Raw genomic sequence first — 17,621 nt, forward strand, 5'->3', positions numbered from 1 at the left:
TACTTAAAAGACCATCCTCTGATTTCATCTCAAATGAAGTATGAACAGTCACAGAACTACGCCTGCAGCAGGCTCAGGGCAGCAACTAGTGGCAGAGGGGCTGTGACAAGCAGCCGGACTTGGGAACCTTTTCTACCAGCACTGCTGCAGCAGGACACTCTGTCAACAGCCTTTACGCTACTGTTCTTCTGCTTTGGGTATTCAGATTAAAGCTCCTTGTGGCACTGACTGGTTGTCCTTGCAAAGCATTCACACCAATGGAAGCATGTAACAGAACCCAAAAATGTTAGAAGACAAATTACAGGAGCCTGGGGAAGCTTGTACATTTGTACCTATAGCATAGTTAGAGGACATCAGCTTCTTGAGCTGGACATATCCTCATAGTGAACACAAGATTTGCCAACCTTTTTTTCTTTTATTAAAAGCTTATTCTCCATCTAGAGTAACTACATACATATCTGATTAAAAATAAAACAACACAAAATCCAACTATAATTCACTGACAGCATAATTTTTATTATTTTTATTTTATTTTATTATTAGTTTTTTTGTGAAACGGAAATCTGTTTCACAACAGAAATGCATAGACAAGTCATTTTCCCCATCTCAGTTGCACTGAAAAACACGTCTTTACATGGATTTGGAAGCTTGCTATTTGAGGCCCATGACTCTGAACCATACAAGTTTCCAGCATGAAAATGTTGTCTGTAGGGCAACATTTTGAAACCAACTCTTTCTTAAATATTGACAAATGCCTACTGATAAAGACGAAATACACAAACCCATGCAATATTACTCTCCCAGCAGCCACCACGCATTCTAAACCAGCATATATAGATTGGAACATGTATCTGCAGTGACACTAATTATAAACCAAAACGCAGACTCAGGAAGGCAAAATGCACAACTCGTTATTGTTTAAATCTTTAGAAATTATTTTCTAGATGCACAAATAATGTTTACTATCATGACCTCACTGGAAGCTACCCTTTTCCCTATATTTCCTAAAATTTATCCTTAGACTTTTATCAAATGTTTTTTCCTCATACACAGAGAAAATAACTCTTTTGTTATCTGCTAGTACAAGCTCAGTATTACTAGCAAAAGCGGAATGACCCTATCCTGTTGTCATATTACAAGTGTGTTTCCTGTGCTTTAAAAGGCTCATCGTCATGTACAACCAATGCAGAACTTCTTTTTTTTTTTTTTTTTTAATAGTTGTCACCTCTGTTGCCTCCACTTTCTTCCTTTTTTTCCTTATTAGCGCATAGGGTGCTCTTTTCCCACAGAATCGATAAAAGAGGATCGATACCTCTTTTCCATTATTCCCTGTTCCTTTTGTATGTTTCCCTTCTCTACTATTTCCACAGTGACAGAATTTGATGCCGATAGCACAGAGATTTTAGAACTGAACATGCTGTTTGAAGCTTCAGCTACAGAAAGTGATAAGCCTGAGTATTTTTCCCACTAATGCAACTTAACAACATTTTGAGTAAAAGCAGAAGGGTCACAGCTCTGTCCACATGTATTAGAAGATAGTAAGATAGTACTATATTTTGAGTTAAACATAAGCCAGCCTATTTTACTACTGGTGGTGAAGCTGAAAGATGTGGTTGGTTTCATTACTTTACCTTCTTAATATTACAAAGCAGCTATTTGATGAGTGTCCCAACTCCACCCCCCCAAAAAAAAAGAAATACTCTTTTCTAGCAATAGGTAGACTCCTCCAGCTGTGCTTTGATGTGTAACAATTGACATTTGAAAGGGAGAGACCTCTGAAGTAGGAAGTTACACTTGCATGCTTTGCCAATATAAACAGAAAACACAGGTAAATAAGTGATAAATAGCTGACAAAGGATAACGTTTGGCTGTATGGAAAAGTAATACCACAGCTGGACCAAACATTAAACACTCAATAGAAATGCCTTACTTTGGTGGGTATAATAATAAGATTTTTGTAAGAATCATAGAATCATAGAATCATAGAATATCCTGAGTTGGAAGGGACCCATAAGGATCATCAAGTCCAACTCTTGACACCGCACAGGTCTACCCAAAAGTTCAGACCATGTGACTAAGTGCACAGTCCAATTTCTTCTTAAATTCAGTCAGGCTCGATGCAGTGACCACTTCCCTGGGGAGCCTGTTCCAGTGTGCAACCACTCTCTCTGTGAAGAACCCCCTCCTGATGTCAAGCCTAAACTTCCCCTGCCTCAGCTTAACCCCGTTCCCACGGGTCCTGTCGCTGGTGTTAATGGAGAAAAGGTCTCCTGCCTCTCGACACCCTCTTACGAGGAAGTTGTAGACTGCGATGAGGTCTCCCCTCAGCCTCCTCTTCTCCAGGCTGAACAGGCCCACTGCCCTCAGCCGTTCCTCGTACGTCTTCCCCTCCAGGCCTTTCACCATCTTCGTAGCCCTCCTCTGGACACTCTCCAACAGTTTCATGTCCTTTTTATACTGTGGTGCCCAGAACTGCACACAGTACTCGAGGTGAGGCCACACCAGCGCAGAGTAGAGCGGGACAATCACCTCCCTCGACCTACTAGCGATGCCGTGCTTGATGCACCCCAGGACACGGTTGGCCCTCCTGGCTGCCAGGGCACACTGCTGGCTCATATTCAACTTGCTGTCTACCACGACCCCCAGATCCCTCTCTTCTAGGCTGCTCTCCAGCGTCTCATCGCCCAGTCTGTATGTGCAGCCAGGGTTTCCCCATCCCAGGTGCAGGACCCGGAGTAAGCACACTTTATAATTTAGTTAAGTACAGATACATAAAAATATGTGACTACAAGGTATTTACTGCAGTATCAGACAGGTTCCAAGTCAGGGAAAGCATAACATTAAAGAGTTTTTTTGGTTTGTTTGTTGTTTTTTGTTTGTTTGTTTGTTTTGTTCTCTCTTCCCTGCCCTCCTCCCCCCAGACCTCTAACATCTACCATAGACTTGAAGTTTGATTTTTTTCTGTATGAAATTGAACTGAAGATAACACATGTCAATACTCAGTTATAAGTATTCATTGCACACGTACCCACCCCAAAAAAACAATTGCATACTTCAGTCCCTCACCCCCAAATTATCAATGGAAAAATAATTTTTTTTAGATTGTCAAGCCGTGAAAGACATTTTACTGCCAAAGTAGATAGCCTCATCAAGGAAAAGGGGGGAAATAAATAAATTAAAAAAATGCAGGAACCTGGCAGCTTTTTAAAATTCCCCAAACACTACATATCTTTAAATTAGCATTTGCTAACAGTGTCCCTGTACTCAGATCTTTTTGTGCGCCTGTCACTCAGCAGCACGTATGAACAGATAGTCCAGAAGCTTCCTGAAAGGACAAGAACTGAACCTTTAACCTGAACCGGCTCCTGTTTTGCCACCCACCCACCTCTCCCACAGCAGTAAATCCTCATCATTGACTGAAACAGTTGACAAAGTCAGTACTGAAAGGAATGTTCTGCCTATTTTAATGCAAAATCTTGAAAATCTATGGCATGACTCAGTAAGAAAGATCAGACCAAAGAAAGATCATTGGTTGAACCCTCTCAAAATACTGTAACCAAAAGAAAAAAAAACAACTTAGTTTTAAAGGGCAGATGTATTCTGATGTAGCTATGCAGACATCTCATAGTCGCTCTGCCATACTGGCTTATGTCTGGCTGTTTGAATAAAAATAGCCAATGTGCTTGCTCCTTACGCCATTAAATAAAGTGCACAAAGGAATTGCCAGTACTGTTTTTGTCCATTAAAGGCAATGGTCATTAATAGCTTGTATTTGTAGAAGACTGTCAGAGGAACAGAATGCCTGAGCTTCCTCCACATTTTTCTATAGGCTTAACCATACATTAGGCAGAAGGGGAAACGATACTGCACACTTCCTCATTCCAGCACAGGTCACACCTGCAGGAGAGCTGGCAAGTCACACAAACCTCAGTCAGAGAAAGAGATTCAAGGCCTATAAATGTGGGGGGGAGGGCGGGCAGAAAAAGGTGGGTCTCTCCATGGGAAGAGAGAATTTGCACATCTTGGCAAGATGTGCAATGGTGCGGGATAGTATTTCAACACTTTTTTTGCTGTCCTGACTACTGCCTCAGAGACATATGTGCTGCTCGTATTACTATTCTTTCTCATCTATTTTATGCTTGAAGGAGTTAATTTTCAGCAGTACTCTGAGAGGAAATAGGCAACAAATGGCCTAGTCACATAATCATGTCTGGGCTGGATGAACAGATTTTTCAGACATCTTCAAATAGGTCCACCTGGAAATCACAGCCAACACGCTCAGTAAGCTACTGCGAGGAAACAGGCTGTGTCAACTGGATGATATCCAAACATGGATCACCTAACAAGCAGAATGGAGGACTGGGAAGCTGACAGCATGCTCACAATGTGTCATCCATGAGAAGTGGTGGATTTTCACCAGCTACACTGAACAGGAGACCCCACTCCACTGACAAGTAGAGAACAGAAAAAATATATGTAATCATACATATTCAGACAGTAAGTTACATGCAAGAAAGAGAGAGAGAGAGAAACAAACGAGGTGGCAGGGGATGCCCTATCTAGAAGAACACAGAATTTACCAGCCCTCATAAAGACTTTGCCTGTTTGCCTTCAGCTGCCATGTCTGAGTGAGACAGGGAACTGTGAACCTAGAGACCAGTCATCGTTGTTTACATCTCTCCAGTAACACCTCAGAGTACTCATCATATAGAGTTTGAGAGGTTTTAAGAGACAGAAGTAGTGCAGGATTAGCTTGGGACAAAAGGGAAGAACGCACTCGGTCCCAATGTGATGAGAAGAGACTCACCGTCAGCGCAGAACTCTGAACAGGCTCTGGCAAGAGATACTCTTGCACAGCCAGTCCTCAATTTGGAGCATACATGTCTTGCACCCAGACATCAGTGAGAGGCAGAGGAAGCCCTACTAAAAGTGGAGACACCATTTGTCATCTGCTAATTGGGATTCAATCTAGCGTGAACCTTCAGACTTATTTGAACCCAATAATACATTAGTCTGATGTACTAAGATTAATGCTCTATTTTTTGCTGGAATATTTTTCTTTGTTGCTCAAAAACTGGCAAAGCTTTATGAATCTTTCTTGAGACCAAGTTTACTCTGCTTGCTCCCCTTGTTTTACTAGTAAGAAGCCTCAACCTAAATTCCCTTATTTTAGAAGGGTACTTCTGTGTACAATGGGGTTAGAAGAGAAACTCTGTCAGATTGCTCTGTCCCCCTCCAGTTCTCTTCCCTCACAGTTTTCTGGAGTTTAAATAGCCTCCCATGAAACTGCCAGGGACAGCAGAGCTGGAAAGCAAGAGAAAACGCTGATACACAAGCAACATTTTTAAAGAAAGAAACTATGAAATCCCAACACCAAAGCAGGTTCTCACCTGTAACGAAATACTTGTGGGAATCATATGGATGGTAGGTGCTATACTTACACCAGATAGTATTAATACAGTGACTGGAAAATAATTCCATGCCCATTCTTAAGGGGAATATGTTCTCAATGCTTATCCACCTTTGAAATTAGGGTTTGTTTCAGTGGTAAGATGGCATGCTTGAGAAAGGCCCTCTGAAGTATAGTTCAAACTTCTTGGATATATTTGGAAACTGGTGTTTCAAAGATGGATGGCTTCTATGCTCAAAGGACTACATATGGCTAGTGAAATATGCACTATCAAGAAAGTCATTCTGCAAGCACGATCTTGCAGGTAGAAACCCAAGTCCTGACATGGCATTTGAGTCTTTAAAGTCTGGGGTGAATGATTCTTACTCACATAAGCAATCAAGAAGCAAAAACACTTGGGTTATTAAAAGTGTAGTGTTTATAGCCCTAACATTATGAATTATTCTGCCTTCAAACATGCTTTACTAGGGATTCAGTAGGAGCACAACACAGTAATGCATCAATTTTATCTGGAATACTGTTGGGGGAGGGAGAATTGCTCTCCTATTTTGAGAGCAACATCTATGCTACACATGCAGTGCCAAAGCCTTCTAATCCAACAGGCTGAATACATACTAGTTATTCAAACTCAAGAACATGTGCACAAAAGGAATTTCATACAATTAGTCTCTGTTGTCCTCCTCGATTTATGCTCTCCGTAAAGTTCTCATTCCAATGTTGCTACATTACACACTCAGATCCATCTTTTTGCATCCCACAATGACTTTAGTTATGTAAAAGCATTAACGCAAGCAGGCAAGGATATAAAATAGAAAAAAATAAAAGAAAAAAAAAGACATTTGCATAAAACACAGATCTGTCATCTAGTACAACAGGCTCATTTCATAGATTAATATAACAAAGCAAAATCGCATGAAGCCTAGTGAAAACAGATGACACTGTTTAAGTCTCAGTATTGGAAACCCTGTTTTAGTCCCAGTATTAGAAAGCTTGTATCACAGATTTCTACTGAAGAAAATTGTAACAGAACACAGTTATGAAAAAAAAAAATCACACTAATGTAGCAGGCTATCACTCTGAATAGCATGTATAAAAATCTTACAGAAGAAAAAGATTACATTCATTCTCAAATAATAAGAATCTTTGTACACCTTCACTTGTACATCTTTATTTGCTGAACGTCTTACAGAAGTTCATAACTGAAGCTTGAGACAAAATGTGACCGTAAACTTGTCTGAGGAGGTCTGTGCAAAGAACTGATCTTAATTTCTGAGAACTTGTACTACACAGGGCAAAATTACCTCAAAGAATATGCCAAGGAGAAACTTCCTACTGGCTAGGTATGGCCTACATCGTGGCAAACAAAGAGCAGAGATAACAGACTTCATCTCAGTGAAGGACCTTGTTTCAGCAGTGCTGTTGGCATATTCCCGCAGCACAGGTGTTATAGCTTCGCACCGTGCCAGAGCAGCAAGGCCGCAGCACAGGAGCAGGTCCGTCTCAGAGCGGGTCACCGCACCTCCCTGCAGCCTGTCACTGAGGCAGCACTCCTTCCCCTCTTTCCTAGCCTGTCCAATTATTAAGTTTTGTTTTTTCATCAGCAGAAGTATTTCATAGAGACACAAAATGGAAAGATGCCAGTCTTCCCAGAGCCAGTTCTGAGTAGGTCAGTCTTGGCTCAGCAGCAGACTACACAGCTCAGCAAAAGGAAACACAAGGCCTTGAACTCAGGCCCGTCTTTCCTCCCGTCCTCCGTACACACACCCAGGATGCAGATTTGCTTTCATCACTGAGGAATAGTAATTCACTGGTGGTCAATATCATCTCCACTGGAGACTATGACAGCTGCCAACAGGCCCTAACCATAAGCAAACCAAGAACTGCTCTGATTAAAGCTATACAAACCCTGAGAGGAAGACACCAAACTTTACCATTGATGCATATTTTTGGCCTCCTTCAAGTGTTATGGGAAGTTCCAGAATAACTATAATGGGGATGCCTGGTTTGGAGCTGCCATGCTAATACCAATCAAAGGGTCAGATAAGGCAAGGAAAGAAGTGGTTACATCAACTCTCCTGGTCTGATGGCATTCTTTGGCCGATAGCAATACTGCAGTAGGTGGGGCATCTCAGCTTCTAGCCTTGTTTCTTCAGCCTCCAGAGCCAGTTTCTTCTCAGTTAGCTTTGACATCAGGACAGTGATACTATTTATCAAACCAGTGATACAAGGAAAAGAAAAACAACACACCTGAGGATAGGATTCCTGAGGCAACCCGGAGGAAGCAGCCTAAAGTTACAGTGTTCGCTTCCCCACCACACCAATGACCTTCAGTATGGCGGGCTTTAGCCCAGGCAGGTGCCCCGACACACACTGCCAGGCAACCCATTGCCCACGTCTTCTGATTCCTTCGGAAAGTAGAAGCCACGTATGTAATTGACAGCCCTTGAGAATGCCGCATTGCCCTTTGCTTGTAAAAAGGTACACCATGTAAATCAGAAAAACAGTACTGATACTTAAAATGTTGACACGTAGGTACTGGTATTTAAAATGCTGTAGAGGATCTATCCATGTCACTACACAAGATGTGGAGACAATGTGTAAGGAATTGAAAGGAGAGAGAACATACCATTCAATGCATCAGGGATAACTTTCCTGTTACCCAGAAAAACAGATTCTTGATGATTCTTCTTATATAACACACAAAAGTGCTATTACACAACCATGGACAAAATTCTACAAGACTACAAGAAAAATTTTAGTCATTTGATCAGCTTAACAACAAAGCTGTAAGGACAGCCACAGGATATTAAGGCCAAACCCAGGGTTCTTCCTGGGAGTTGAATGAAAAGAAAAAGAAAAAAAAAAGGACAAAAGAAAAAGGGAGGGATGCACCACTCTTTCCACCCCTCATCCTTTGACAATACCTACTCTATGCAATCTGTCTATTAAAGATTGTCAGCATGTCAAGAATGACCTTGATTCTTTCCTGACTGTTCTTGTGTCATCATGACTTGGTTTTCTTGAGGAAAAAGTGTTTCAGCTGTACTTAGTGCATTTCTTGGAAAATGTGTTTTACAAACAATGAATATTTCTGAATAGGTGTGGGGAGTAAAGAGATGAACTTTGGGAAACTAAAATGAAATATTGTGTGACTGAGCAAGGCCCATGCTCTGCAAACAGCTCTTACTGCACAACGCACTAATTAGAACCTGAAGACCAAGGCAAGTAACAAAGATCAGCAGCTAATCTTGCCTTTTTAGCATCTAGCAGAGAGCCTGAGTTTGCCTTCCAAAGGTTTCCTCAGGCCTACCGGATCACTGATACTCATCATACAGGCAGAAGCACAGCAGAACCGCTCACTCTATCCCATCTGTAGCAATCCTCTGCGACCTCATTCCCCCAGTCTGCAGCTCACAGCTGTGCACATGCAGGCACAGGCCTCCAGGGCAGGGTGATCTGGCCAAGGAAGGTGCAGGGCACATGGCAGATGCATCCACAAGTCTGCCCATGGGCTGATGGCTGGCACGGACCTGCGAGTGGACAGCTCTGGCTCGGGAGACGGAGCTCCTGGTGAAATCCATTTAACACATTCCCAAAGAGCTTCTGCCAATACCGTTCCTATAGCCAATGAAGTTATTCTGGCTAAAAGCAAACATCCTTGTTAGGCTAGCTGACTTTGCTGAAAGAAGAGCATGCATTTTATAGAAACAAAGATAAATTGAGCTCATTTTCTCCTACAGAAGTTGTTCTGGTGTGACTAAAGCTGATTCTGTTCCATTATATCTGCTTAGGTAGCTAACAAAATGAGACCTACTGGAGCAGGAACATATTTATGTATTTTTAAACAATGCAATGAGATTTTAAATGCTTGGTTGGGCTTTCTGGACCTTTGCACACACATTAAATCATAGAACGTTTTGTGGCTACCACCTCTAACTAAAACAAGAACTGGCAACTTCTCTGCTGCTTTCACTTATTTGTACATTTAAAGGGAGACATTGAAGTTGTGTGTTAAGACAGACTGAAGCACTATTGTATTAAAAAGCACAAAGAACAGAATTCATAACACCTCAAACATTTTTATAGATTTGTTTCTAACAATATTTATAAGCATATTCAGTAAATGCGTGATTTACTTTTGAATATCGCTATTCTTTATATCTTCAGCAACTAAAAACTACAGCTAAAAATACTTATACGAACCCCTGTTGCATACTTCCTCCACATTCAAATAGAAACCCCCAACCAACCAACATAAACAACTGGGATGAATGCTTCAATTTCCAATGGGCAGCAAGATGAATGCCATAAAAAGAAATTAAGACTTACTATTTTTCCACCTCCCCTCAAAACACAAGAGTCTAAACCAACCCCTGTTTGGTCAGTTGTGACTTCGTAAGTTCTGTATCTAGCAAACCACACACTGCCAGGAATAGCACAGATCTTAAAGTGAGGAATACAAAATCATTTTGGGGTTTTGGATTTTTTTTTTAAGGTTATTGAAAGAACCCCCAAAACACATTCCGGCAAGGAGAAACAGTTAAAACTGCTTTTAGCTTTAAAAATGCACTATTTATTCTATTTATTCTGCTGGGTATACACAGAATGTTTGAACAAAAAATGTTAGTCATAGCTCAGACAATACAGCTTACTATGACTACACCCTTCACTTATAGAAAAACCAAAAGATCAATTTCTGGTTCAACCAACTGAAACAGCAGTAGAATAAAGTAACTTCTCCTTGGTTTTGTTTTCTAAAAGACACCTTTCCATCTGACATATAAGAAAATGGCTTGGGCCACTGAAAAAAACCTGCCACTGGCCAGGCTTTGCAACAGGCACATCCCATACACCTTGTTCTGCACACGCTGTGTGTGCTGAGCTCATCATCCCTCCCTGTGGCTTCTAGGAAAAAAAAAAAAAAAAAAAAAAAAAGTAAAATAAAGGCAGAAGAGGGGATCTGTCAGGCTGTGTACCAACACAAGCCACAGAGTTACAAGTTTACGTGACCACACTGTCAGGTTAACAATTTGCAGTTTGCTTCACTCTTGGACTCCACAGCAGCCCTCCATTTTGTCAGCTGCCTCAATTTAGATGTTTCCCAAGCCCAGCTTAGCACTTCAGGTTTCTTCGGGAGTCCTTCGGGGCTCGAAAGCATCCTCGGCCGCTGGCGGCGGTGCAAGGCAGACTGGGCGCCGGTGCGTTTGCCCCGCTCGGCAAGGCGGCCGCGCACATCCAGCCTCATCCCCACACCCCCAGCCACCCTCCCGAGGTGATCCCGGCGCCCGGCGAGGAAGCCGGGGGTCTGCCCCGCATCCCCGCTCCCCGGGGCAGCCCCTCGCCCCCTCCTTTGCGCCACGGGGCAGGTGGACGCGCCCCTGCCCTCGGGGTCCCGGCCGGCCCCGATGCTGGGGAAGCCGGGCTGCGGCGGGCCGGTGCCCCCCTGTCCCCCTCGGCCCCTTGCTCCTTACCATCGGCGGGGACAGGAGGAGGAGGAGGAGGCGGCCGGAGCCTGCCCGTGCGGGGCAGCGACCTGCCCGCGGCCGGCGCTCTCCTTCGGAGGTGAGGGGGCGGCGAAGAAGGGCATGGGAGAGGAGGGCGGGCGGCGGGAGCCCTCCCTCACCTCCCTCCTCCTCCTCCTCCTCCTCCTCCTTGTCCTCGTCCTCGTCCTCCTCCTCCCGGCCCGGCCCCCCCGGCCCCCCCCTGCCCCACGGGGCTGCCCCGGGCCGGGGGTCCCGGCGGCGACCCCTGCGCTTCTCCCGGCACTTACTGTCGCACCCCCCGTCTGTGTCTGTCTGTCTGTCTGTCTGCCTCGGGTCTGTCCCCGCGGCGGGGATAAAAGTTGCCACCAGCCTCTCTCTCTCCCCGCTGCCGCCAGAAAGCAACTTTTTGTCTCCTTCCAGCCGCTGGGAAAGCGCCTCTTTCGCCTTCTTCGAGTCAAAAATAACAGCGATTTAAAAGGAAAAAAAAAAAAAAAAAAAAAAAAAAAGCGCTATTCTGGTCTTTTTAAGAGGGGGAAGCATGAAGGTTGGGAGGGGAGAGAAGAAAAAGGAAACATTTGGAGCTTTTTTTCTCGTCTTCTCCCCCCCATTTCCCCCCAAGATGGCTTGAGAGAATTAAAAAGGGACAGCGGGAGGGGGTTGGAGATCGGAAGGAGAAGAAACTTTGGGGTTGGTGGCGAGGTTTGGTTTTGTTTTGTTTCGATTTTTTTTTATTATTATTATTATTTTTTAAGGCTACTGTTCGTGAAAGGAACCAAACAATTCCTAATAAACGGGTAGAGCGAACAGACCCGAGGAGGAGGAGGAAGGAGAGAGAAAAGAGTTTTGCTGGTCAGTAAACTTCAGGCTGCTGGGATGAGGTCATCGCTGTAAAAATAAAGCGGTGGCGTCATCCGAAACCAATCCCAGTGAATGCACTCAGCCGGGAGGGGGGGACAGGGAGCCGGAGCCGGGGGAAGACGAGCCCCGGGAGGCGGCCCGCCGGCCGCGGCCCTGCACACCCGCTCCCGGGCCGGGCCGGGCCGGAGGAGCTCCGGCTGCCCTGCTGTCACCGGGCCGGCGCTGGGGGGGCCCGGGACACGCGTCCGCGGCCCCCGGCCGAGCTGCGGGGCCGGCCCCTGGGAGGAGCCGGGGCCGCCGAGCGATTCAAACGGGCTGCCCGGCCCGGCCCGGTCACCGCCACCGGCCGCGGTGCTGCCCTCACGGCCCGGGCCGGGCCCCGTGGTGGCCGGGCCGGCTTCGTCCCCTGTGTCCCCAGCCCCAGGGGGCCGTGGGGCTGCTCCCGCCGGGCCCGGGCCCGCGGTGGAGCTCCGTGGCAAGTTGAGGGCCATGACCCCTCGAATAGCCCTGTTAGTAAAAACAATGCTCTGAGACCAACAGTGTGAGGAAAATAAAAGCGAAATCTAAATATTTAGACACGCAGAAACGTAATTGCTTTGTCTAAGGCGTTTTGTATTCTGGCTGGTACCGGTTTTAACTAACATGCTGCACTTGTGCCATTCAGGGGTTTGATGTGTGGTCCCAGTCCTACCTGGGTATTGTGCAGATGTTCGCGCACTTGGGAGAAGGAGAAATCACCAAAATCATTGCAGTCATCTGCCAGTTGTGCTGGGTGCACGAGGCATCTTTCGTGTCAAAATTCAAACTCTGGTCAGTCTTCTCTGCTGGCCTTTGAGTCCCTGGGCCCCATACCCTTAGAAGACACCAGGAGAAAGAGGATTAACCCTATGGCTCCTTACACTCTGGTGGTCATCTGTTCAAACAAAGCACCTTTGGAAAGGTGTACACTTATCAGTCACAAAAAAAAAAAAACAAACATGTAGTGTGATAGGTATTTTTGGAAGCAGGCTACTCACAGAAATAATGCAGTGGTGGTTTTTGTCCCAGCGCAATTGGCCAAGAACCACCTTGACAAAGAGCTTATTATTAAAAAGTTAAGCATGAACTTCCTCAAGAAGAGTTCTTGCGAGCAGTCATACCAAACAGCATTGTCCTCTCCAAGAGAGTGAAAAATGCATGGAAGACAGAGAAGTCAGTCCCAAGAGAGAGTCCCAGTCTCTGTACGAGACTGACCAAAGAAAGAGCAAAAGCTGTGCAGACGTTGTGGTTAGGCATAGGTGCATTTACTATTTTGCACATGTGTATTTTACAGAGCTGAAGAGCAGTTTTGCTTTTTGCCTCAAGTAACCAGTGGCCCCAAAGATACTTTGTGCAGCCCCCAAAATGCCCACGGTATGGAAAGTCTGCACAGTTGGCTAGTGGTTAATGGATCTACAAGTGACCCATTTCTACGAAGGAGAACAGAGAGCGTGCCAGAGAAACTCAAGGCCAAAGCCAATGCACCAGCTCATTCATACCAGAGAAGTGCAAGAACAAATAGTTCCAGCACAATTATCCTCACAAATAGAAGTGGGGAGTACCAGAAAGGGATGCATGCTGAAGAAGAAAAACATTTGAATTCTCTCTTCCTTTTTATCATCTAAACCTGGTAACATGTTATGTATGTGGTTTTGTTGGTGGTGGTTGTTTTTTTAATGGGGAAACTGGAAAAGTTTCCTAGTGGCAAAATTGTAAGCATAAAAAGTTTTGTGTTTTTTGGGGGGGGAATATTTTGCTTTGTAGCTTAAAAAGGATATTTACAGAAAAGTCTAGGATGGCAAGTTAAAGCTTTTCCAACACAGAATCAGGATTTCTTTTGATTAATATAATGAAAGGTGTGACTAAACCACAGATATATCATGATTAACTCCTGCAGGCTGAGGTAAGACACAAAGAGAAATAGTCTGGAGGGCTGAAATGTGGCAGCATCTGATCTTGCTTCATTAAGATTAAAGGCCACTCTCTTTACCTCCTCTTTGCAGCAGGCTAAGCGTGCACATGTTGGCAGTTAGCATGCCTCAGCCAGCAGGTGGTCACTCATGAAGGAGCAGTAATTCATTTACATGTCAGTCTAACTTCAGCCTAATTTTTTTTTTTTTTCTTGAAAGTCTTTCTTCCCTCCTTACCACTTGCACAGCAGGCTCCTGGAAAAAGTTTGAAATGCAGTCACAAAACAGAGATCAGGCCTCAATGTTGTAAACATTTCAAGCTGCACACCTGAACCATCTGCCTGAGAGAAGGAGTGCCTGGCTTTGCTAGTCCCTGGTTGCTGACCTTCCCTCCCCAGCATTCTGAAGTTGTACTAAGTGTCTGGCAATGGATTTTATCTGCCTCAGAACACACCCACAGCCCTTTTCTGGCAAAGCAGTGCTGAAGGAGTTAATGCTAATGGCCCTTTTCTGTGTCTGGTTATCAAGCTTAGGAGGTAAGAAGACTTGAAATGTCAGTGTGGGGTAAAACAAGGGCAAAAAACATGATAGTGACTATCCAACGTACAATACAACAGCTTTTGAACTTTGACACGCCTGCACGCCCCACGGATCACATTCTGCTTCTGGCAAGCATGACTCTAAGTGCGTCACTGTGTGCTGCCCCTATTGCTGGAGGGCTGGGGAGGGGAAATAGATGGCTACTTTTAAGAACTGGAAGTTGTACACCTTGTTTATAAAGGTTTCTATTTGTTTATGTGTAAAAGCCAGCATGCCTGACTTCTTGTTCCTTTTCCATTTAATGGATGTCTTGACACTCCACTTGGTTAATCAGTTAGCAGTGATTAAACAAGGGAAAGATGACAGTCTGAATGACATCATCTTTTCTGCACAGTGGAAAGGAGTGGTTTTCCAGAGGAACCTCTTGCAAAATAAGCGAGAACTGAACTTAAAGCACAAAATTTACCATGCTTTAAAATCCCCATGTGGGTACTCACTTCCTCCACAGCCTGAAGTTGGATTGCTGAAGAGGTTACTAGTCCCAGCCTGCTGCCCAGTGACTGTCACAGCTACTTTCTGCTGAAGCCTACTGCCACTCCTACCTACCTGCAAGCTATTTAGGCAGTTTGCTCCCAAAATTTGTTTTGGCCAAAGTCAATCAGAATAGCTTAAGCAGTTTAAATAGTAGAGGTCAGCTGAACTGGTTTGTTTTGGCTGAAATGATTTCGGGGAAACCCAAGTCAGCAGATGGGAAGTGAAGTGATGACCTTTTTACAGACAGCTTCAGGGCCATGGTGTAGTTTGGCCTAATCTACTTTCAGAGCAGACTGCTATACCAGACATTGCTGCTACAGATAGCTCTTCAAGGTATTTAAAAATAGAAGGGTTGCTGAGATACCTACATTGAAACATTCGTAGCATTTTTAGATACCACTAGCTGGTGGCATAGAGAATAGGGTACGGCAGTTGGAGCAGTGTGGGTTTGTCAGAGAGCAGCAATGAGAACGTGGGGATTAGGAGAATGGAAACCAGTAGGGATAGAAGATGGAAGACAGAGTGAGGAAAAGAGCAGCAGAGAAGAGTTTGCACTTGGAGATCAGCAAACTGATCAGATGGAGATCACAGAGCTCAGCGTAAAGGAGAGAATTTTGAATAGTGTGAAAAATGCAAGCAGAGACAGAAGGTGCAGAGTAGCAATGCTTAGGGGAAAACTGAGTTGAGAACAACTTATGTCTCCTCATTCTTCCTTTCCATGTGTGCATCAGACCTGGGGCAGCTCTATTCCTCCAGAAAATGCTTAAATAAGAATAGAATAGCCTCACTACTCTGTTGCTGTTGGTAGTTTTCATCCTACTTCCCCAGAGCTTCTTCAGGACTGTCAGATTCACAGCAGCTCAAAGAAGCTGGACGTGTTATGCAAGAGGAGAGTCTCAATGAAGGCACATGTTTTTGAGCTGGTAGGTATGTAGGACAAAACAGTGATAACTCCTGCTCTCTGTGGGACAGTGGAGGAAATACTGGGGGATTTAGAGCAGTGGAAGAGAAAGGGAGAAAGAATTACAGGAACCAGAACAACAGAAAGGACAGTGAAAAAAATAAGTTTTTAGTATCAGCTGTCTGCTTCCCTATATCTCCTTACTTAATAGATCTTATATCCATTACTGAATAAGAATTTACATGATCCCTATCTTTATAGTATTTCTGAATACCCTTTGTTATTTGGAGGCTTTTTGTGGGACAGAGGAGTTATCAGGATACCTTTTTATGGATACACAAATGAGTTACTGAGATAAAAATTCCTCATTCATGGTAGTATAGCAAGCTGGTAGCAGATTGGAAAACTGAACCAAGTTGTCTTAAATTCCAAATCCAACCATTAACTCATCCTTCTCCCTCTCCTTTCTTACACTGTTCAAAGGAAGAGTAACTTTTTTATTTACACGAGCAGGCACATTTAGTAAAATTAAGCACTTGCACAAAAATTTTTTGGCTTGGTTTGCAATTAGAGATGAAAAAACAGCTATAAGCAAGATAGACAGTAGAAGACAGTGGGAGTAGACAAAAAAAAAAAAAAAAAAAGAAAGAAAAATTGTAATTTATGGTTCTATAGACAGGCTTTGTAAAGCTTAGGGAATTTTGATTGATCCTAATCATCTTAGGCAGAAAAACGGCAGCTATCTTGACGTTAATCCACTTCTGTGATTACTTCTATGTGAAACAGAAAGATTAAATTTTGAAAAGGCATTTGAAATCGGAGATCATAATGAATATTATTTACAGAAAAAGAGCATAATAACATGTTGTCATCACAAAACGGAATAATGAAATACTGTCCTCAAGAAACAGCAAGTTCAGACAAATCTACAGCTACTGAGAAACCCAGCTAGTAACATTTCTCACTTTTCTGCGTATCTAAAGAGAGAATAATTAAATTTAAGAAAAGGGGTACATAAAAATCACATTCCAAAAATTGAGGTAATAGTCACAATAAATGCTCCCTCCCTTTGTTTCTGTTAACTTTTACTCACTGCCAGTAACTTGTCTGTAGGCTAGCGTACCGGTATCGGAATCATCCTGCAAAGGACTGTAAGCACAGATGGTGTAAATCATCATTGCTCAACTAGCACTTAAGTTCCCATGCCAATTTATACTATCTGAAGAGTAGCTTAGTATGTTCATGTTTTGTTTGTGGCCAATGATGAATCAGAACTAAAATGTATTTGGGTTTATTATGAGGGCAACATAAAATGTATGAGGTCTCTGACTACTCATATCCTTTTTAACTACTTGAATACTTCAAATGATATGACAGTATAGTAAATTACCAACCTTAGATACACTGTAGACTTTCGTTTTTTTCCTTAGAATGGAATATTTATTAGCAGTGCCAAGGATCTGATAGAAAAGGATAGCATCCATAAAATGTTTTAACGTTGTGATATGTGAAATGTAATCGCGGTCAATATAAAAACACAGAATGCATAGTTACTGTCTTGATACCATACTGAAGTAAGCTCATAATCAGAAAATTTATTTCAAAGTTTGAATGTAGAAAGTTAATGCATAAAATGTGGTATTAAATACCAGTTTTGCATATTTTTATTTTCAAGGCATACACAGGAGAGGAATTTTTCTGACAGTTTTAGAGTTTTCACTATTTCTCCTAACCCATTTTGTTGTTTCTATCTACCTTTAACAACTTCTGAAACTAACTGATATCCTAAACCTTATGGATTTGATACACTACTGTTTATGTTATTTCTGCTTACCAGCTGCATTTTATGTATTTCAGTAATATTCAAATTAAACTATTTTGTTATTCAGTTGGCTGTGAAAGATGGATTTGTCTTGTCTTCTGTGGAATCATTAAAATGTACTTAATAGATAAAAAGAGCCTCTTAT

The 17,621-nt window shown here is 43.3% G+C and overlaps 1 protein-coding gene and 1 long non-coding RNA gene across 9 annotated transcripts in view; one reads left to right on the plus strand and one right to left on the minus strand.

The window, feature by feature from the left end:
- The window catches only part of DUSP16 (dual specificity phosphatase 16), a 68,607-nt gene extending 57,233 nt beyond the window's left edge, over positions 1-11,374 (minus strand). For 3 of the 7 annotated variants that reach the window (XM_068658532.1, XM_068658588.1, XM_068658553.1), the window contains exon 1: positions 11,181-11,374. The gene's annotated coding sequence lies outside the window, so the exon portion shown is untranslated. Of the gene's footprint in view, positions 1-10,881; positions 11,021-11,180 lie in introns of those variants that run through there. The other 4 variants (XM_068658516.1, XM_068658571.1, XM_068658528.1 and 1 more) reach the window with 2 other exon arrangements.
- Positions 10,835-17,621, plus strand: LOC137843402 (uncharacterized). 2 transcript variants are annotated; one of them, XR_011089484.1, is made up of 3 exons: positions 10,835-10,972; positions 11,646-11,742; positions 13,064-17,621. It is a non-coding gene; the product is annotated as an uncharacterized lncRNA (long non-coding RNA). The 2 variants fall into 2 exon arrangements; XR_011089485.1 differs by lacking the exon at positions 13,064-17,621 and adding an exon at positions 12,416-13,048.

Source organism: Anas acuta, chromosome 1, assembly GCF_963932015.1.
Source record: "Anas acuta chromosome 1, bAnaAcu1.1, whole genome shotgun sequence".
Classification (NCBI taxonomy): Eukaryota; Metazoa; Chordata; class Aves; order Anseriformes; family Anatidae; genus Anas; species Anas acuta.